This window comes from Calidris pugnax, unplaced genomic scaffold, assembly GCF_001431845.1.
Source record: "Calidris pugnax isolate Ruff unplaced genomic scaffold, ASM143184v1 scaffold1, whole genome shotgun sequence".
Classification (NCBI taxonomy): Eukaryota; Metazoa; Chordata; class Aves; order Charadriiformes; family Scolopacidae; genus Calidris; species Calidris pugnax.
The window spans coordinates 10,093,837-10,116,252 of NW_015090800.1; the positions used below are offsets into that span (position 1 = coordinate 10,093,837).

Genomic DNA, 22,416 nt, shown 5'->3' on the forward strand with positions numbered 1-22,416 from the left:
AGGGATAAAACTAGGAAGACTAAGTCACAAAATGAGTTACAACTTTCCTGGAGCATAAAATGGAAGAAAAAGAGGTTCTATAAATACCAAGAAGTTAAAGGAAGAGAAGGGCAGAGGCACACATAACAGACACCCAGATTAGAGTGAATTGTTCTATTGTTTATTTTGTTACGTTCTTCATGTTCAAATAAACATTAATGACAGGTACTTAACAACATAATTTTTTTTTTTTAACAAGAGGAAGGACATATGCCAGAATAGGGAAAAAACAAGTAAAAGGATGTTTTAATAAATTAGACATACACAAGTCTCTAGAGCTTGTTGAAATCCACTCAATACATACTGGGCTCTCAATTTATCTCTTAGAGTTCCTGGAAGAGTCGATAAGTCACCAGGACCTGCAGCAACTATGTAGCCTACAATGGAAATGCAGTTAGGATCACACTCCCAATTTTTGTTAATGATCAGAATCTGATATTACAATGTACATTTTGCAAATTATTTTAAACAAACCACCCACTCAGTTTAAAGACTTGTTCTTCCTTAAATCTTGCCATCATAGCACATGACTTAAAAAAGAAGGAAAGGAAGAATTTAATAAAGTTTCTTAAATGTGGCATTGACAGCAGGCTCAGATTTGGGCACTATTAAGTTGTTGGCTGCAGCCCTGGTTTGCAGGGTTATAACCATTTCTGCTTTTAAAAATGGGAGATGAAGAACCTAGGGAATTACAGAATACTCTGCCTAACTTCAATACCAAGAACTATAGTGGGACAAATTATTGAGAAGTAAATGCATACACACCATAAGAATAATAAGGTGATAAGAAACAGATGATGTGAGTTTGTCAAACTAATCTATTTTCCTTCTTGAACAAGGCAACTGGTCCAATAGATATTGACCCAAACTGTATCTTGACCTAAGTAATGGCTTTTGACACTGTCCTGTATGCTCATAAATGAACTGGGGAAAGGTGTCCCCATTTGAAATCACTCCTAATTCAATCCACTGTTAAATGTAAACCTAACACATGACTGTTGGTAGTTGTGCTAGAAGAACGACGAGGAGGAGTCTTGCTCAACTCCTAATGGATAAGCTTCTGTTCAACATTCCAATAAGGAGTTAGATGACAGAAATATTATATACTTATAAGCTTGGTAGACGACATCATGAAAAGATTTGTGAAATGTGCTCAAGGACAGAATTAGAATTCAAAAGTAACTCAATAGGTTCTGAAATCCAACATTAAAAATTTGAACAAAGACAATTACACAGGACTACATCTGGGAGGACAAAATCAAAAGCACAACCACAGAATTCCACTTCAGATACAGATCTAGTGACTAATTAGGACCATGAATGAGTCAACAGTGTGATGCTGTTGAGGAAAAGAGATAAATATAATTCTAGATTCTCTTGAATTGCCTGCTTGCAACATTATACATAAGATGAGATGATTAGTGCTCTTTTCGGCACTGGTGAGGCCTCAGGTAAAATACTGTATTTTACTCTAAAGCACCATAATTTAAGAAAGACATAGATACGCTGGAAACAATCCAGAGAATATCAAGAGCAATAAGTTTTGAAAATCGAATCTATAAAGCACGGTTGCAAGTTTTGCTATTGTTTTAATCTAGAAAATATAAGGATTTATGGAGGTCAACAGTCTTCAAGTATATAAAAGGTTATTATAAAGAGGGTAGTGATGCATTTTTTTCATGCTTACTAAAGATATCAGCAGAACGTGAAGGAAAATAGGTATTACAGTAACATGTTGTAACTAGAAGAAAAGATTATCACTGGAGTATATTACCCAAGAAGGTTGTAAAATCCCTGTCTTCAATGATTTTAGGTGTAAATCAGAGGGACTGCCATCTACAATTATCAGAGTATTTTGGTCTTTCTTTGAAATTAGAAGATGGACTAGGGGAATGTTTTGTAGTACGTGGCTGAGATCCCTGGAACCATAACAGAGCGTGCAAGTTATTACAAGGTAATCCATAACAGGGTTTCACTAAGAAAACATTTGAAAATTCCATATGTGGTCCCGGGCATATTCATTGGCCATTATGGAAGATTGAACAGGTTGTTCTCTGGACTTCTTTAAAAAAACCAACTTGTTTTCCTTTGATTTTGTGTTGTGGGTTTTTTTGGTTTGTTTTTATTTTACCTCAGGAAGGTTAGATACAGCTTTGATTAAAAATATTGAGGAATAACAAGACTACATAACCCCTTGAGATCCCATCCAAGTCTGCATTTCTCTGATTCACATGCAATCTACAGTATTTCTTCTGGGTTGTTGAAGAGCTTTGCAAGCACAAGTTAATTATTAAACTAGTTCTTTTCCCAGAGCAGCAATGACCTAATCATTTATGATAGTGCTCAAATGAGGAATTAAACAAACATATCCAAAACAAACACAGATCAAATCATCTTTGCCAATGGAAAAGGACAAAATCTTGTTTTCATGCCAGTGGGTCTGCAAAACAACAGCATAGATACAGACGTCAGTAAAACTAACAAGTCAGGACTTCTCAATCAGTGTGAATTTATGAACTTTAGTAATTCTTTTTATTCAAAATTTTAGGATTTTTTCTAACTTGGAGAATTAGAAAAATGGGAATGGGAAATGGGAATGAGAAAAAAAAGTAAGCGTTTTGGAAAGGTTGTAAAGTTTTAAGGGCTTGAATTACAACTGAACATTTCAACATTCAGAAACCAAAATGTGTTGCAGTCATGGTGTAACGCATATATATCTTAGGTAAGGGAGCACAGTGAACATTACAGGAACCACAGTCCTCCAGGGACCCCAGCATACACAAGAAAATGTCAACTAGAATTACAGTGCAAATAAAGTAGCATTCTGCAATATGATATTTTTTGTGTTAGGTCAAAATATATCTTTTTACAATCATACACCCAAAGTAAAACCAAGCAAAACAAAGTTTTTCAGAAAAATGTGCTCTTTGTTAGAAATTAAAACCAATGTGAAACTTCTGGCAAATTCTAATCACTACTTAATATATGAAAAAAACTGTCTCAAAAATGTTTTCTAGAGAAATCTGTGCTCATCACAGTGCACCGTGGTGTTGACCCCAGTAAGACTGTAAACACTGGTAGTGTTTGCAGTCGCCATTGTTATTTTACTGTAGCAAAAGATGGTCATAAGCCTCAAAGATAAGATCAGGGAGATCTTCTCTCTCACAAACAAGAGAAACTTCTCTCTCACAAACAAACATCAAGGCTTGTGAATTTTGCTGTCCAAGTGGGTGAATACAGACCAAAGGAATCTGGCTAGCTTCAAGTCTATCTACCATTGGACACTCTACATTTGTTGAACACCAGTAAAACACTGCAGAAGTTTAAAGATCCTGGGACAAACTCATCAGGTGTCAAGGACAGCCTTAATCCCAAAGCACGGAGGGATAATTAGAGCCAAGTGAACAAATCTCAGCTCAGCTGAGCCTGCTTAGGGCAGCCCTGGTGAGGCGGTTTGGTTGCTGGGACCCATAAACCTGAAGGTGGACTGTTTGGTTTGTAGGCCACGATGTTGCATACAGCCCCATGGCACACGCCAACAGCCTAAAGGGTCTTAAGCAGCTTAAATAGCTTTAAGCAGCTTTGAAGACTTAGACACTTTAAGCTTATAAAGCAGTTTAAGCTGCTTAAACTGCTCTAGGACTTTAACAAGGGCCCCACGATGCTGCTCCTTGCCAGGCGAGTGAAAAGAAGCTGGCTGCTCGCTGTGGCTTCCTTGCCATCAGCTGGAAGGAAGGAAGGAAGGAACTACAGGGTTGCCACAGATCCAGCCACGAGTCTGCGCAAAGGCAAGCAACTGATATGGGCATATTTTGGCAATGATGTTGTATAAAATAATGACAAGTATACTCTCTCCCCTTGATGAGCTCATGTTTCTTCCTCTTTTGTAGCTATTTGCCTTCCCCAGCCACCACCTTCTCTTTTTCTATTTTCGCCCATTTTGCACAGGCTCTTTCAGTATCTATTTCCTCTCTCATTAGTTCTTCCTAAAGAGATGCTGTTAATGCAGTGATATACTCTTACGAAGAAAACATGTCTCGATTCAGCCTATTCAGTCCACAGAACCGTGCTGGGGGCAACCGTTCATTTGTATTCCTACAGTTTAACATAAATCTAGACCTTTTTTTCCCAAGAGATGGGCATGAGGTGGCAGAAGCAACGCGGAAAAACCTAACCGTGTGATTCCAGTAAGTACCAGTGGCAGCTGTTGGAGTATCACCTCCAGAAGCAAGTAATCAGAAGGGCTAACACTGTTCAGAAGGAGGAGTGCAATGTGCCGAATCTGCATGGCGTTTCCTGGCATTTTGGAGGTTTCAGAAATGATGTCAGAGGAGGAAGTTTGAGGACAATTGTCCAGGAAAATGGTTAAATGTGTTTTCCTATATTGATAATCTCCTAGGGCTGAAAGGACTTTGTATTCAGTTTTCCTTCCTCCTCTCCGAATTAGGGGTACGCAGCACAAACCACGGGTTGTTCTGCTTTTACCAAAGGATGTAACACCTCCTCCCCCTTACATATAAGTCAGCCACGTGCAACTGCATGGGTGCAGTTAATTTAGTGACAATTGCCTCCATGCAATGACAACTCACTTTGAACAGCCATGTTAATAACTAGCGCTGTGGTGACATTGCTCCAGAGAGCCTGTGCTGGATGTGATGTCCTTGTTGCTGAGGATGCACTCAGGCCTGCACCATCTTGCTTTTCTCATGTTGGAACTCCCTTTCCAGCCACTTTAGTAGGAAAATTCTGCTCTTCTCTTTCATATCTTTCACTCCCTTCCTGGGTTCATATCCTAACTTCTCAGGTGTTCTCTCTCCAGAGTCATCAATTTAACTGGCCCTGTATTTTTCACAGGCTTATGAAAGTCCCACCACATACGACTGTATATATCACACACTCTAATCACAATTTGCCTGTGAAATGTAACTGTAAACCTTATCACACTCAAACAATGTGTTCTGAAGACTTGAGGGTGTAAGCAGGAAGTGGGATCATGATCAGCTTTACTCACTGCTCTATTTTTTGCTGATTATCTATGTTATGCATTCCTAAATGATATTGCATATTGCCATAGTGTGTATTGCATGAGAAGCATGTCCAATGTGGCATATTTATACAAGCATCACTTAACACTTTTGTTGAGGCTTGATTTATACCAAATGCTATTTTTTCCCAGTAGCCTGAAAGTATGTTTGTCTCCATTTTTATGGAAGAAAATGATTTATAGCATGATCTATGCTTTCCAAGTAATCAATGCATTTTAATCCCTTTTCCCATTTATCCATTGATCAATTATTACTTCCTTCAAAATGATGATGCCAGTAGGATTCACTGGCTTGCAAGTGATTAAATTATTTCTGCTTCTTAACTACAGATTTGATATGTTCTCATCAGGTGACAGTCCTGGCAGTAATGGATTCCTTCTTAGTGGAGTACTGGAACCACTGGAGCATGGTTTCCTTGGGTTCATGCTCTGTGTCTACAGCATCCTCCTGGTAGTCCCAGCTCCTTCTCAACCTCCAGCCAGTTTGGGAAGAGAAAGGGCAGGTTGCCTGGGTTGCCCCTGGGCTTTCTGGCCAGTGGAACAGTGTTAGCTGCTCAGTGTCCAGGCAGCTCCGAGGCTGGAGAAGGTGAGCTGCACCCACCATTCCTTCAGTTTCGACACTGATTTGGGTCTCGCTCTCCTCTAGGCAGCTGCTCATTTGCATGAATGATTAATGATGGGAATTAATGAGGTTAATTAAGGTTAATGATAAGCATGGAACAGTCATCTTTTTTGAACTCTGAAAAGCCTTATGTAGTCACCTATTCATAACAAACACATTTTCTTTATATCTGAGAAGAAAAAGGTCCCCTTTGTTTTAGGAGAGAGTTTGGGTACTTTTAGATCTGAAGGAATTTTTTAACATTTATAAATGAGAAAACATATAACACCAGGCATCAGGTCATGTATACAGGCTGCAATTCAGCAGACGTTTACGCGTACGCCTAATTTTCCATTGGAACTCGATTTCCTTTGGCTTCCAGGAAACTTTAGTGCATATTAAAACTAACTCTGCTGATTTGAGGCAGAGTGGCACTGCGTGTTTGCATGCCTTGATAAACTTTTTTGGCGCATGTGCCAAAAAAATTTTGTTGACTGTGTTGAGCGTAGTGAGGCCACACATTGTACTGACCCACCAATGGAAAAAGAAATTTTTCAGAGCTGCTGTTGGACTAAATATCCAAGTGCTGGCAAGCTGCCGGGGGCCTCTGGCTGGGCAGATCACCAGGTGTTGGCCCATCATAGAGGGTTACTGCTCCTATTACCAGCTGCTCACACACAAAAAATGTATGGGGCAGCAGACTCACCCTTCCTTCCTTCCCAAAAACTCAAGATAAATGTCTGCTGGATGAGTCTGTAGGATTACAGCTGACCTCCCTACAGGACAGCATGGGTCTTCATAACCTAAATTGCCACTTTTTCTCATCCTTCTGTCTTCTTCAGCATCTTCTCCCAAACCTTGACATTCCCACAACTGTTTAAGTTTTCTTAATAATCTTGTTTATCTGAAATGAACTGGTAGTTTCTTTTAACTTCAAATAATAACTTTCCTTTACATTCATTCCTAGTTCTTTTTTTTTTTCCTTTTTTTTTGTTTTTTTTTTTTGTTTGTTTGGTTGGTTGGTTTTTTCTTTTTTCTTTTTTTTTTTTTTTTTTTCTTTTTTTTTTTTTTTTTTTCTTTTTTTCTTTTTTTTTCTTTTTTTCTTTTCTTTTCTTTTTTTTCTTTTATTTTCCTTTTTTTTCCTCCTTTTTATTTTCCTTTTTTTTTTCCTTTTTTTTTTTTTCCTTTTTTTTCAGCTTTTGTGGCTAGCTTCTTTGGCTAATGGCTGATATACTGAATTGTCTGAATTTATAACATGTCTGTGAATCTGATTTCCCTAGATTGCAACCCCAGCCCAATTCTCTGGCTCTGCTGGAAGCTATCCTAAGAGGTGGGTAGAGTTTTAGGTTTTAGGAAGAAAGCCAGTGTTTGCATTCTACCAATATTAATTTCATGCATTCCCTCTTGCATTCTCAATTCTGTAATTGGTCTGTGCTTCTGCCTCCACCCATATCCTGCCTTGACACACATCCCTGTGCGGATGCCGGGGGGGAATGAGGGGTGAGCCAGCCAGCCTGCAGGCTGAGTCACCCCACCGAGGCTGAGTGTCATCTGGCAATGAGGATGGAGAAGAAGGAAGCGTGCCAGCAAAACAGGTGACCTGAGCAATGCATCGCACCCCACATGCCAAAATGGATATTGCACAACGCCGCACTATGACGGAGAAATACAGAGAAGAGCATAACCATGCATTCCCAAAATGGCCTTCAAAGTAGGAATTAAAAAAAAAATATCAAAACTCAGCCTACCTCTTTTCGTGGACCACTTTAATACCAAAGGTGAATATAACTATCAAGAAAATGGAAAGAGCAGTGGTATAGTATAAGTCTCTCAGCATTTTTGGTAATTTTTATTTGTGTGCCTTCTCCAGTGCGTGGAGGCTTCAGAGCAGGATCACAAACACAATTTGTGAGTATGCAACAAACGTGCTAATTGTTGGGATTGTACACGCCATACATGGCTGGGACTAACACACTATTAGCCTAAGCACTAATATCCTCACTGCCTCACTGTGTTTCTGCTGGTCAGGCAGATGGTAATCACATGGGGAAGTGTCAGTCTCCATTGCTCTTTGCAATAGGCTGATCCTCAGTTTTGCTGAGTTGCTATCTTCTATTTTGATTTTTTTTTTTTTCTCAGGGTTTTAGAGCTTTTTTTCAGTCAATATTCTTCCTTCAGTCCTTGAGTGACTGCTACCAACTCAACAATTTTACTTCTGTCCTTATTTCTGCTTTTTTAATATATCTTGCTTGGCTTAGGTTTATGTGCTGTCACTCATAGCTTAGCAACGTTTTTTTTCAGTAAAGCAGAGCTGGGGTCATATGGCCAACCTAGGCTTTGTGTTAAAATAGTAAGAGCGTGTGAAAGATCTACCAAAATGGTGGGGGAGAGACTGGTCTGTGCTTGTTGTCTGACACCTTGGTGTCTAGGCACCTTGCTGGCTTAAGAATGTGGACCGTGCCAGATGGCAAGAAGACTCTGAGAAATAGATACTGGCATGAACACCAGCTGGGGTATGTGCTATAGAACTGGTGGTATCAATGATGGTCTTTGTAATGCCAAGCAGAAAAGTCTGGGAAGGATGGACTTCAAAGGGAAAATTACTTTTGAAATCAGTGAAGTTGAAGATGAAAAAGTGCTGCATGATATTTTGACTTTGACCATGCACAGATTTATAAGAGAAAAAAAAGTAATCACCGTGAGGATAATTAATCACTGGCACGGGTTGCTCAGAAAGATTTGGCAGCCTCCATCCTTGGAGTTTTCCCAGACATGACTGGATAAAACCCTGAGCAGCCTTGTCTGAGTTCAATGTTGACCCTGCATTGAGTGAGGTGGATGGACTAGAGGCCTCCTGAGTCCCCTTCCAGCTTGAATCATTCGGTGATTCTGTGATTTAAGTTACTGTTGGAGCCAAGGGTAGGTGAGGTGGAGAAATGGTTTTACAAAGGGAGAATGCTTGGTGTGACATTTCCCAGTAGGACTGAGTCTTTGTAAAACTTAGCTGCTGCCGTCCATGTAAGGTGATCCCATTTCTCTCCAGGTCCTGTCCTGGTGTTCCTTATCTCTCTCTTGAGCTAGCGCTGGCCTTTGTCCAACATCTCTGTGAGCTGTTTCAGCTCACCGACCTGGCAGAAGCTAATTAATTTTTTTTGTGTTTTGTTTTAAACTGGTTGGGATTTCTGCTGATTTAGTTAGCTGAACTATTTCACTCAGAGACAGATGAGCACCACAGCATGAGGAGGAGGTGGGAACATGTGGTTAAGATTGGAAGGAGTTAAGATTGGGCAGGGCCCCCTCAGTGGGAGTGAGCCATTAAATTTGCCTTGCTGCCTCATGAAACAATGTGATATATCTGCAGCGGCTTCAATATGGGCGTAACAACAGATTGGGTAAACCCAGTCATATAGAAAATAAAAGCTCAGAAAGAAAAATTCGTTAATGCTAAGAGCAATGGGAAGTGTGGAATTACAAAGCGGAACATGAAAGCAGACAAATCAGTGAAAAATAATGTTCAAGGAAAGATGAACAGAGATATATTAAAGACCTAACACTTGAAACTGAAGCTCTTGCCATGGTAGGAAACCACAGATCTTGTTTACCAAGTTACAAAAATCCTGTGTGGCTAGTTTAAACAGGAAATGGGCTGATCAGAAGCAAAGATAGGGAAATGAGTACAACAGAGATAAAATAGATGGGCAAAGCATTTTAAAGAAGCCAGCAGCAAAAACCCAGCCTTACTTTGACATGAGATTCTGTGACACGAGATGATGTGACTTCAAACGACAGCCGATTGCACTAGCTCAGTAGTGATATCAGAAAAGCGAGTTGTTGTAGTCCAGTAGGTAGCAGCAACAACGCAATGAAAGACGATTTGATCCCAGCAGAAATGCTAAGAGGCCATGATGTCACTGCAGAAGTAAAGTTGAAAAAGTTGTTGAATGAAATATGGGAAGAAAACCCCAACTTTTGATGAGGGGGAGCATGGAGTTGTTAAAATATTTAAAAATTAGATTGTGTCTCTCTGCCCTACGCTATAGGGGTGGTCATTTGCAGTGGAATGCTGCACGCGATGACACAGATGATGGATGCAGAATTGGAGGCGAACAACCTCTGGACTCAGGCCCAGACAACTGAATATTCACACAAAAGAGCATCCTGAAAGAACATATGCAATGACAGGCTTTGCTCATCACCACTTTCATTGATACTTTTTTTTTTTTCAGGTTTCATGACAGCAGCCTCGGGAACACCTTGTGGAACTGCAGCACTCTGCTCGTCCTCCATCATCACGGCTGTGCAGAGAGGGATGGATGGCTACATCTGGGAATGCATCTGAGTAAGAGACTGGTTCACTTTGAACACTGGTGTAGAACAATGGTACACCTGTTTTCTGTTGCTGTTTTGCATTATCATACACAGCTTCTGTGTTGGCAGCACAAGTAGCAGCATACCATGGGCTGGATTACACACATCCAGGGTAAATTGTGCTGGTAGCATTGTGTTACTGAGCTATTGACCTGAAAAAAAGCTGCGAAGATACATAACCTAGCAAAACAAGTGAGCCAAACAGGATTAAAAATCAGCTATCAAAGCAGATATCCCTGAAAGCTTAATACCAAGCATCAAAGTCATGTTAGAAAACACAAATTCTGGGAAAGTAGAACAGCTTGCCTGTCCTGTCCTCATCCCACTTCTGAGCAATTAGGAAGGAACTGACAGTAAGGATAGGAGAGTCTTCTACCATTCATACTCATTTCAGCATATGGAAATCCAAGATATTCAGTCCCAGAAAGAAAACAAGATTAAAAAAAATATTTACATGCAATTACAATGCTAAAATAGACCCTGGAAAGTAGAGACATCAAAGGTGCTAGAAAACTAGATGACTTGAAAGAAAATGTGCCTATGAAAAGATCTGAACATCGGGCTCTGCCCTCGGCGTAGAGCTGAACAGCCCACCAGCTCATCTTTCCCCAGAGTCAGCAGTGAGCACAAGGGTGTATTTGGTGTGTGTTCTTTGAATGGCAGCCCTGAAGAACCCCTCCCAAAATCACAGAATCACAGAATCTTCTAGGTTGGAAGGGACCTTAAAGATCATCTTGTCCAACCGTCAACCTAACTTTGACAAAAATAGACACCTGCACAACAAACAAAAAGCAACACCATCACTAAACCATACCTCCCAGCACTACATTAACCCGTCTTTTGAACACCTCCAGGGGTGGTGCCTCAACCACCTCCATTGGAATGGCGGCCCATTCCAATGTCTGATAACCCTTTCGGTGAAGAAATTTTTCCTAATATCCAGCCTGAACCTCCCCTGGTGTAACTTGAGGCCATTTCCTCTCATCCTGTTGCCTGTGATTTGAGAAAAGAGACCAACCCCCACCTCTCTACAACCTCCTTTCAGGTTGATCCAGTGGAGACCAGTATGTGTGAGGGAGAGGACACTCATTAGAGATTTTAAGATTTTGAGCACCTCACAGGAATGACAGTGATCAATCTCAACCATGTCCACTAGAAACGCCAAGGAATGACAGAGAGCAATGGAAGACACTAGCCTTCCCTGCATGTCCCAGCCTAGCTATAGGAAGAAGAGAGGAAGAATAACATAAGGGCTACTAGAGAAACAAATATATTCCCCATAATTGCTTTGTTTTCTTTGTGAAGCAAAACTTGTGTTAGCTAGCTTGTTTTATTAGCTGCCACTGGAGCTAAAAGCCGTGAACCTTACTGAAGGGGAGGAAAATAAAGCTCTTGCTCCAGAGATGCAGAGAGTAGCTAATGTCCAGAATAAAGCACTCTGCCAAATGCTTCAAGGAGCTGGGGGCCTGTTGCCAAGGCACTGCCGTGTGATCGCTGCAGTCATGATAGAATGGGGAAAGAGTCCATGCCAAGAAGAGTTGGCAGGTGTGGGACCCAGGTAGTCATGCCACAGTGGAAATTACATGATCCCTGATTAAAGGGGTTCTGCCTTTCATGTATCTTCAAAGGTATCTGGAGTCTATAGGTGTCATGAGCAACAATGGTTTATTTTTTTATTACCTAGACTGAATGAGAGATCTTTAATCAAACTGTATTGCAGTAGAGACAGTTCTGCTGTTTAACCATAAATATTTGGGTGTGCAATCTGGTGTTGATCTGCAAGGTTACTAATATCTATATAAGAAGTAGTCCTTTTTCATTTGAATGATCTACCAAGTTGTTTCAGCTTCAGCTTGTTAAGTTTGAGCGTAGATCTGAGTGTTCTTTCTGAGGTGATGCTGTTGATGTAAGAGGGCACAGAGACTCCTGTTACATTGAATATGTTTAGGATATATTATCTCTGCTACAAGGCCTTTTTCTTAGCCAAGTTTTAAGACAAAACCACTATTTCTATGCTTTTTTTTTTTCAAAGTAAAACTCTGCAGTCTGTTCTCAGCTTTCTTCTACTTTTCTCATAAAATCAGACCCACACACAGCCTCACCTCAATGATATCTGGTGAAATTTTTCCACCTTCTTGTGCTGTATATATTCCTATGTCCTGAGCAGCAGTATGTGTCTGTGTTTTGGGTACGGACTGCTGTTATTTTAGATATCATAATCCATAAAGGAGCATCAGTGTTTCTTACATGTATTCATAATGAGAATTTATTTACTATTTTCACAGAGGTCTAACCTAATTTCCAAAGTGAGTTTGCTCTTCTTCTCCAAGTTAAACAACTAAATATATATATATATATATATATTAATTTGTGAGTCTGACCACCATAACCTATACGTATTTCTGTGTATATAGCAGTTGAAATAAAGAGCCTTATTCAGGAGAGGCTCTTAAATGTGTGCCTTCTTTTTAAGCACCTATGAAGGTAAGTTTGGTGTGCGTTTACACACTTATCTGAATGGGGGTGCATGGAAGAATAGGCTTGTTTTCTGGAATCAAAACCTTGGCTGAAATGTCACTGCCTGGATCACCTGCTGCTTGCAAGGCTGACAGCAGCGGGGGGGTATAAACCATAGCTCACACTTGCCTCACCAGTAACACAAGCATGCGTTGCACACGCGTGTAATCGTACCACAGTTCCTTGGGTGAAGATCATGCTGTAAAGTACCCTGCCTTTACGCAGTGCAAGCACCAAGACGAAGGCCACGGGTCCCAGACCACAGCCATGACGAAGCAACATCTACGTTATGGCATTCAATTTTGTTATATAATTAAGAGCCTTCAATTATAGACTGGAAGACATACTTACACCGTATCAGAATATTCTCTGCTGTAAATGAGGTTGGGTTAATTCCCTAACAGGCTGGGCAGCGGTAAGAGGTGGAGATAAGCTCCCAGCACTGACTGGGGACAAAATTAGACAAGTGGCGTGCTTGCCTGCACCCTGGTCCTACAGCCATGAGAGCCCCTGTGGCAGAGAACAACAGGGTGATGTATGCTTTTTGTTATTATCTACTAATAAACGATTTCTCCTTTGGGTCCCCACCGCAGCTCTGCTCTCGTGCAGGCTATTGCTTGGGTGGAGCAGCTGCAAGCCTTAGGAACAGCTAAGACTCCAACAATTTCAGTCATTTTCTTGGATTAATATTGGATTAATTTCATCTCTGTGAAAACAATGACTTTTGAGACGAGATCTTGTCTCTCTAGGCAGATCTGGCAGGTTCAGCCATAGCTCACATAAGCTGGAGCATTAAGGCTTGTTTCAAAGAAAGAGGGAATGTGAGCCAAGGCACAAACACGGGCCCCTATTTTCCTTTGAAAGATATGATTAGCTTTTCATTTTCCTCTTAGGCAGCATTAGGCTGCTCCCCTGAGTGTGCAAAGGGTCCTTTATATTTTGTAGATATTTGGGCAAATTACCTTGGCATTATTGTTCCATAAGTCACTTTCAAAATATTCTAGATATCACGCAGAGATGGAAAGACAGTCTGTGAGCAGAGCGCGCAGCCTAGACACAATCGAGATTAAATGCGAGGGCAGCAGGCACAATGTACAGATACATCAGGATGACTGCATAGTTACGGTCTTGTTTTCCCACTCTACTAACTCACAGAGAGCACAAAATAAGCCTGTGTAGCAAAGACATAACGAAAAAAAAAAAAAGACATACTGGAAGAAATATTTATGTTTTATTAGCATATTCTCTGCTCTAAATGAGTTTGGACTAATTACTTATCAGGCCACACAGGGATAAGAGGGGGAGATAAGCTCCTAATATCACATTAGGAAAAATTAATTAAACAGAATAAACATAATTTATTTGATTCTGCTATTTCCTTTTTCAATTGCTTGATTTAGCAATCTCGGTAATGGTCTTTAACAAATTCTTTATTTATTTTCCTAAACAGAAAAAAGAGGAAAAAAATGAAAAGAAGCTGCAAAGAGATTAATTCCATCACGATACCTCATTTTCCTCAGCAGAATGAGAACTGCAGAATTAGCACAGATTTCTGCTACTTGAGCTAATGAAGTGCCACTACCAGTCACGGGTTGTCATCCTCTGAGTAAAGCACTCCCAGAAGAGGATCGCTGATGGGCAATGGTGAGAAACATGAACCAAGCACTTGCTTCTTGGCTGGGGTGACAAGTAATCAGGTAGATGTATACTCCAGATGTAAGCTAACCTGCTGCACCTCCTCCAGCCTCTCACCATCCTCACCCTTTGCCTTCCCTGCTTCATCCCAGACCCGCTCTCCTTCTACAGCGAGTCACAGTGCCTCCCAGTCCTGATCTCCCAATCTGATTAGCTCTTTGCTCACTCCCAGTATGACATTCTTTGCTCCCAGTCTACTGGGCTGGACTACCCCAACTCCCCATTCCTTCCTCCTGACCCTGTTCCTCATCTAGCACAGCTCTGGGATCCAGTGTATCTGCCTGAGATTTTCTCCACGGTGCATTTCAACAATTCTCTCCTCTGTAGTCTTGATTCGAACAAGGGGGCTGCTGAGATCAGAGGAAGAACAGACTCCTGCTTTCCATTTGGGTGTCTAAACCTCTTATGGCTCACAGTAGCAGATGCCTATCCATAGCAAATCAGACCTTTGGGAAAGTCTGCTGGTAAAACCAAAGCCACATATATTAAATGTGCACCATGGCTTTTCATATACTTATGTCATGAGGATAGAAGCGACGCGTCCCTGACACAAATGCTGTCTTCTATCAGATTTTAAGTCCTTGCACCAAACTTGCAAGACGTAGGCTTTGTCACAGAAGACACCAGAATTTTTAAGCACAGCACATTTTTCCCTACAGCCTGTCAGACACATCAGACATGTCTGAATTGTTTTACGCTAGTTCCCCTTGAGAACGTGTGTCAAGTAGAAAGTCCTGAATTATACAATTTCATATTGTTTAGATAGGACAACCGGGTTGAAAGATTTAATCTCATAAAAAGCATTCTAATATCTTTAATGACCACTATACAGACTTCCATTCCTTACAGAAGATAAGGAATGTCCTTGCAAATAAGAAAAATTAGATCCTGCTGTGCCAAGGCCTACGCTCTAAATAGTTCAAGGTGACCAGTGTACAGCTCAGCCTGTTACGTAAAATAATTTGCAAAGGTCAGTAAAAATTAAAGGCAAAATGACGGCTTTTTCAAGCAAAAAAGACACAGTGATAAGCCCCAAGGACTATGCTGAAATCATGTCCAGTAAAGAAAAGTGCAGGACTAGAATTAGTGGGACAAAATTGATATACTGGAGCGTAAGGCTCGCCGATGAGCAAAATCATGAGAGGATGGGCTATTCTTCCTCTCTGGTGCTCCAAAACTGGTGAGTCAGCTGCAAGGAAGCAAAATTTGACCCAAATTGCAGGAAGATAGGTAGACAGCAGGAACACAGCCCAGCAGCATTGCAGGCATTGCCCCATCCCCTGCAGCCAGTCCCCTGTGGCTCCTTTGCACTGGGCATTTATTATCAACATGACAACAAATGGGTTGGACCAGAAGGAGGAATCCAGGTGGCCTCACACCTCCACTTGGCGGTGGCTAAATCCTGAACAACACCTGGAATGAGACCTTCACACCCACCTGGTTTGTGCTTTTCCTTCTCTCCCTTCCTCCTTCCCTTTTCACGTGGGTTTCCCTTTGTTTTCTGCCTAAGTAAAGTCTGCTTGAGATGTTAAAGCTACATCCTCTGGGGAGCTGCCACCACGCTGTTAACTGACAGCTTCCAAAAGGCTGTGCTGGTGACAACAGGGCACTGCTGCAGTTTCCATGTTTCCCTGTGACCAGCACACAATACGCTGTGCTGGAGTTTTTCTAGCAATGAACTTGCTATTCAGAGCCAACACCAGAGTGCGAGGCTGAGTTCCCTTCCCCTGCAGCTCTTGTGCCTTCTTTGTCCCTTATTCCTACTGCCTGCCTCTCCAGGGAAGGACCAGGCTCTGACAATAGCTCCTGTAGCGGTTCCAGCCCGTCTCAGTGCACTGAATAACTCTCTTTTCTACAACGCAACAATAAATTGTCTTTCTCACTATCTCTTTAAGCCTGTTAAACAATGGTGTTTTCCTCATACAGATTCTTAACAGCAAATGGAAATTGGAGATTTTTAAAATGAAAGCCCTGTTTTTCTGCATTCCAAATATTTTTATTCTTGTTCTTTCCTTCTCTTTTTCTATCTTTAATAAAGGGTTTAAAAGATTTGGTGTGGCTCATGTTGCCACGGGAATAAACAAGCTAAGATTTATGCATTTGAAACCTCAAACCCTACCCCAAAACATGTTTAGCAATATAGTTTTGTTACAGGGACACAGTATCTTTAATACATTTGACCCTCCGGGTCTATTTATTTTACTGAAATTTGACTCAGCAAAGTTAAATCCCCTTATATCATTCTGGAAGACAACTCATTTTATGTCTGGATACAAACCAATTCACCTCCTAAGCCGCATAATCAACTCCCGCCCTAACATGCCAGTTAGCACTAGCACAACTGAATGGAAAAAGAAATTGAGATGGCTTTGTAGAAATGCACTTAATTTCTATGGGATGCTCAGTAAGTATCAGAACAATAGACAGTGTATTAACTACTACGTCGACTGACATCCTTTTTCCTTGGCCTAGGTAATATTTTCATGTAAGAGGATGGCAGCATACTCTGATTTTATTAAGCACCATTCTTGAATGGATACCATGAAGTAACCCTTGTTTGTTTTTTTGTTTTTTGTTTTTTCTTATTTTTACTTGGTTCTGTAATAACAATCTCTGGAAAAAAATCTGAAAGACAGGATATTTTCCACGTTTCAAAGGTTTCTCCGTATGATTGCAAATAAGAAAAATTATGGAAGCATCTTATTCTGCAATTATTCCATATTCTCTGACCGACATGGCTTACTCTTCCCTCTTGCTGTATTCTCTTCTGTGCAGATTTTGGTGAGTCTTTGTTTTATTTTTTTATATTTACCTATATATATATTTACAAGCAAAACAGAGAAATCAGGTGTTTAAGGATGTGCTGGAATGAAGAATGCTATAAGAAAATTATATTTATTTCCATGTTCAGGCTAAGGAAGGCTAGCTGGGGGATACCTCTATTCACCTAAACATTGTAAGTCAGAAAAGAATTAGATGTTCATCAAATAAGGCTTTTCTTTTCATCTTTTTTCCCCTTCTTCCCCATTTTGTGTTAAACATTAGAATCTGGGCAAGACAGCCCATTACCTTGAGCCATAAACCAGTTCTTTCCCTGTTTCAGCACAATCTGCTTGATAGGCATCCAGCCCATTTGATCTCCAGGCTCCTGGTCTGGCCAAACAGACTGAGATGTTTCTACCTGGGCTATTATTTTCTTCTCCTCTTCTCCTCATTGATCTAAACCATGCTCCCCATGCAACCCCAGAAGAAGGTCTTGTAACCCAACACACAGCAATGTCCTTGGACAAGCAGGTTACAGAGAGAGCCCAAAAGCTCTCAGTATTCTTAGATTCCACCACACTGGCTCTCATGGTACCCAAAGTATGGTGACACATCTGCCTCATTTCCCTCACACGGCCTGATAACAGCATTTCCAGGCTCTGCCAAGCTGGTGATGGCCATAGGACCGCAGCCTGAAGAAGGAAAGACTGAAATACTGCTTTCATCGAGACAGACGTACAAGAGGTAATCGTTGGTTGCTTGCAAGTCTGAACCACTCAGTTTTTAGTGGTTTGCAATATCACTAACAGAGTTTCTTTATTCCTCTACCTTGTTGAAGTGGAAGAGGCCCTTCCCTTTTATTTGAAACACTGGTTTTCTTCATCTCTCTCTATTTGCTCTAAAAATCCTAAGGCGTTTTTCTTACTATATCCTTGTGCCTTGGCTACAGCACGTGGTAGGTAATCGTAGGAAGAGCGTGGTGTATCGGATACGACGACCGCACGGCTCTGATCCGACACGATCTCGTCGTAAGGCTGTTGGGACGTGGTTGCTCTATTGCAGGGAAAGCGCAAAGGCTGCAACAGAAATGCAGCAAAATGGGGAAGAAGGCAGTGAAGCGTGGCAAAATGTGAGCAAAGGAGTGGAAAGACTGAAATGGAATATTAACAGTAAATCCGTCCAGGAAAAAATATTGGAGGGTGAAGACTTCTTCTGTTTGCAGATACTGGAAATGCAGATACTGACAATGAGAAGAGTTTTTTTTTTTTTTTTCAACAGAGAAAAATATATGTAAGAAAAATTAGGTAGGGAAATGAATGAAAAAACTTAACAAATGCCACCAAAACTGCGAAAGGTGTTGGACTGTGGCATCATATTCCAGTGGCAAGAGTGGGAATCGTTAACTTGAGCTATTTAGCATTTGGATCTGGGCAAGTTTGTAGGAAATTACAGCACAGAAAAATTCTGCACTAGTCTACTGAATAACCATAAATAATTTAAAGCAACGTCTATCTTGTCTTCTACAATTCAGTGGACAACCGACTGTGCTGTCATCTAGTTTTACCATAGCTATGTTCTAATACCAGAAAATGGTTGCTTTGTTTTTAAGTTTTGCACATTATTTTAAACAACTCATTCTTTTAACCACCTTTTAAAACAACAATTGGTTGTTTAGTTTTCTCAAGGGAAAAAGAATTGTCATCTTCATTGCTTTGTACTGATACCATCCAGGTCTGGTTTCACATTAATCCTTCTCAGTTTGTCACTTATCTGTGATTAATCAGGCAGAAGCTAAGAAATAAAATTATGTATTTTGTAAAGGTGAACTAAAATTTCAGTCACTGCAAAACTGTGAGACACTAGAACAGTCAGGAAATCCAACTTGGTCTAGTTCTAGCTACTTCAGTGCAGTTATGCTGAGCCATATTTGCTGATAATCTGAATTTTGAGTATCCTTGTTATGTTCTTTTTAATACAGTATAATCTCTGTAAGAGTAACAACTTGGAATAACTTTGTTTTGGTTGATATGTGAAATGAAAATTATGTCATTAGCTGTGAGCTGCCTCCCAAGACAAAAATGCACCCAGTTATTACTTGAGACAAAGAAAAAAATTACAATATTCTCCCTATTTTAATATTTTACTGGATGGCAATAATGACAAATTAGAAATTACTTCTAAATTCCAACTTAATTTTAACATTTAGGATATCTGCCTGCTGCACGTTTTATATGACTTCCAATTACAACAATATGTGAGACATCTCAGTCTTTGAGGTCCCTCACAACATGCCCATGGGACAGAAAAATGCTATTTTTGTGCAATTGCACACAGAGCTATAGACTCACTAATTTGCCCAAGGAAGTATGTGACATACATAAAAAAAAGCCAACCCAGTTGTCTTTAATCCCAGAGTATGTGTCTAATGGATGAACCATCACCCTCGATCTAGCTGAAAAGTCTAATGATACCATCAAAAAATACATTAAAATTCATGATCACAATCACTGTAGATCACTAAGATATTCCTTTAGGGTATGGCTTGTTTGAAAATAAGTAAAAGAAATAAATTAGGCATTTAGTTAGTTACATATTGCCCACAGTTCTACAGAGTTGTGAAGAAAACAAATCTGGAGTGCTGCATTGCACAACTTCCTAACGCTGCAGTTAGATCTTCCCTTGTATTTACAGACTGGTTTATTTTAAAATCTATTCAAGCATTGGAAAATCATAAATATGCAGCTCCACAGATCCAGAGGTCAGATTTCTGTGACTGTAATACATAGCTTCTGCTTACTAAGCCCTCCAATTTAGGGTCAAACTCTTAAGCACTTTACTGAAGTGAGTGAAGGAGCAGGTTTTAGTTACAGTATTATATGGCTACACAGCGCTGTCACTGCTCCAAATATAAACAAAAATATGTACTAAGATACTAATCTAAGAGGGGCAGAATATGACAGCACTCGGCAGGAACATTTCTTAGAGGTGTAACAGTACTTGCATGCTTTCATAGGAAATATAACTGAATCCTGATATACAGCTGTTTTTCTTCCCTTACCAGTACTTCTGAAGGTTAATACCAATGCACTTGACGCTTCATTGTGACTCCTATATTAATATTACAGATTTTAAATAAACCAGACCAACTGATACACAAGCCGTTACCAGTCTTAACTTCTTCAATTTTGCCTGTATGCCAGCATGCAGTATTTTGGATTATACCAGCCTCAAGTCCTACTGTTTGCTACACTAGTGTAAAGGAGCAGCAAGTAAAAATTTTAGCAAGTAAACTTCCCTCTTAAATCTGCCAGAGGGACATAAAGAATAGCCTGCCACAAAGTCATGCAACACCCAAAATCAATAGTCATCCATTGATCCATGTGAACCACAGGCCTCTGATCTTATGGCTAATCCTTCTTTAGCCTGTTGGTGCTGAACGAGTTGGTTGGGATACTGGTGAGCCCCTCCAGCAGTGGCCACCCTCTTGGGGTATTTAATGAGAGAGGTTGGATGGAACCAACAACCACAGGTTCACATCTCAGCTTGTAATAATTAGAGTAACATTTCTGCTACTTTATGTATTCTTTTTTAGTTCGTAAAATACCATTTCTGATCATAAATGCTGATCATAAATGGTGGTCCTCATTGGAGCACCTTCCTACGACGACAAGCTGAGAGAGCTGGGATTGTTCAACCTGGAGAAGAGAAGGCTCAGGGGAGACCTTACAGCAGCCTTCCAGTACCTTTAGGGGGGGCCTACGGGAGAGATGGGGAAGGACTCGTTATCAGGGACTGTAGCAATAGGACAAGCAGTAATGGTTTTAAACTTGACGAGGGTAGATTTAGATTAGGTATCAGGAAGAAATTCTTTACTGTGAGGATGTTGAGACACTGGAACACGTTGCCCAGAGAAGCTGTGGATGCCCCATCCCTGGAAGTGTTCAAGGCCAGGCTGGATGGGGCTTTGAGCAACCTGGTCTAGTGGGAGGTGTCCCTGCCCATGGCAGAGGGGTTGAAACTAGATGACCTTTAAGGTTCCCTTCCAACCCAAACCATTCTAGGTTTCTATGATAACTCTAATTAAGAATGACCCCTTTATTTTAAAGGGTGAATATGCCTGGGAAGCTGAAACATGGGCATTGGGGTTATCAATGCTCTATAACTGTAGTTACGGGACTGTAGAGTTGCCATTGGCATAGTCATTGACTTTTAAAGATTTTCTTTCTAGCAGTCAACAGAAGAATGATAACTTCCTGGCCGACCAAAAAAACTGGAACACAAAAAATGTCTTATTTGTCATTTAGCAATCCCATGTTCTTGTAGGTCTTCACCAAACGTTTGAGCAGCTAAGGTGGCACAGCTTTATTGCTGGCACTGTTGCCAAAAGAGCTGTATGTCAAGTTCTAAGCCCAGGAAGGAATGTCTCTATAGCTAGAAATCACATGCGGAAAAGCAAAGGCAAAATGAACTTTGCCTGTCTTCCACCCTTCTCCCTCAGATGCTAACCAAATACGAAGACTTTGAGAAGGGAATACTCTTAGATCTTCAGTATTTGCCTAGACCTATAAATGTCTTGTGCTAATTAAGAGTAAAATGTGTGGGGTTTAGATATTGTTCATCTAAAGTTCCTGTATATATAATCTATTCCCTTTAATTTCATTATCATATAATCCCCTAAGAATTAATACCATAAATTGTGATGCCAGAATGGAAAAAATGGAGAGAGGCTTAGTATGTCTCATCCCAAGATTAAGTCTTGGGGCTTAATCAAGTCAGAAAGCCACGTCTCCCACCGCAGAGCAGGCTTTCAGAGCCCCCAGAGGCCAGGTGAGAGCCTTGACCTTTATGTGCAACAATCTTGACGTCCATCCAGACACAGATGGCTGCAGGGCTTGGAAGGTGTTATTCCAGGTAACACAGTCCTGTGTCCACTGTGGCTTTTAGCCAGCATTGTGACTTGTTTATCCTCTATTTCATTGTCCCACCCTCTATTCAGGGCTGTCCAGAGAAGTTGCATAATAAAACAGAGGAGTTGGTTTGGCTCCAGCTGGTCCTGGTGCCTGTTGTCCACTGTGGGTTTGGTTTAGTTGTGTAGAGGAGACTTGGGACACGAGAGAAAAACTCAAAATAGCTTAGAGGCTTTTTAAGAGGTGAACATTTTATTTACTAGCTAATTGCTACTGCAAATAAAATTTTCAGTAACCAAGAAAAGGTTAGTTGTATCTTTCTGGTAGGAAATTTGTAGCATGATCCTTTGGCTTAAAATGATGGATTCTGAATTTTCTAATAAGCTTTGTTTCATTGAAAGCCAGCTCTGTAAACGTAGCAACATGTAAAAGCAAACCAACCCTTCTTCTTCTCCCTGTATGTATATTCAGAATCCTATCTC

The 22,416-nt window shown here is 40.6% G+C and overlaps 1 long non-coding RNA gene across 3 annotated transcripts in view; it reads left to right on the plus strand.

Moving 5' to 3' along the window:
- The window catches only part of LOC106885257, a 29,629-nt gene that overhangs the window by 1,206 nt on the left and 6,007 nt on the right, over window positions 1-22,416 (plus strand). For 2 of the 3 annotated variants that reach the window (XR_001411410.1, XR_001411411.1), the window contains exons 3-6: window positions 6,965-7,014; window positions 9,911-10,023; window positions 14,020-14,213; window positions 16,897-17,045. This is a non-coding gene — a long non-coding RNA (uncharacterized LOC106885257). The remainder of the gene's footprint in view (window positions 1-6,964; window positions 7,015-9,910; window positions 10,024-14,019; window positions 14,214-16,896; window positions 17,046-22,416) is intronic. The other variant, XR_001411409.1, reaches the window with a different exon arrangement.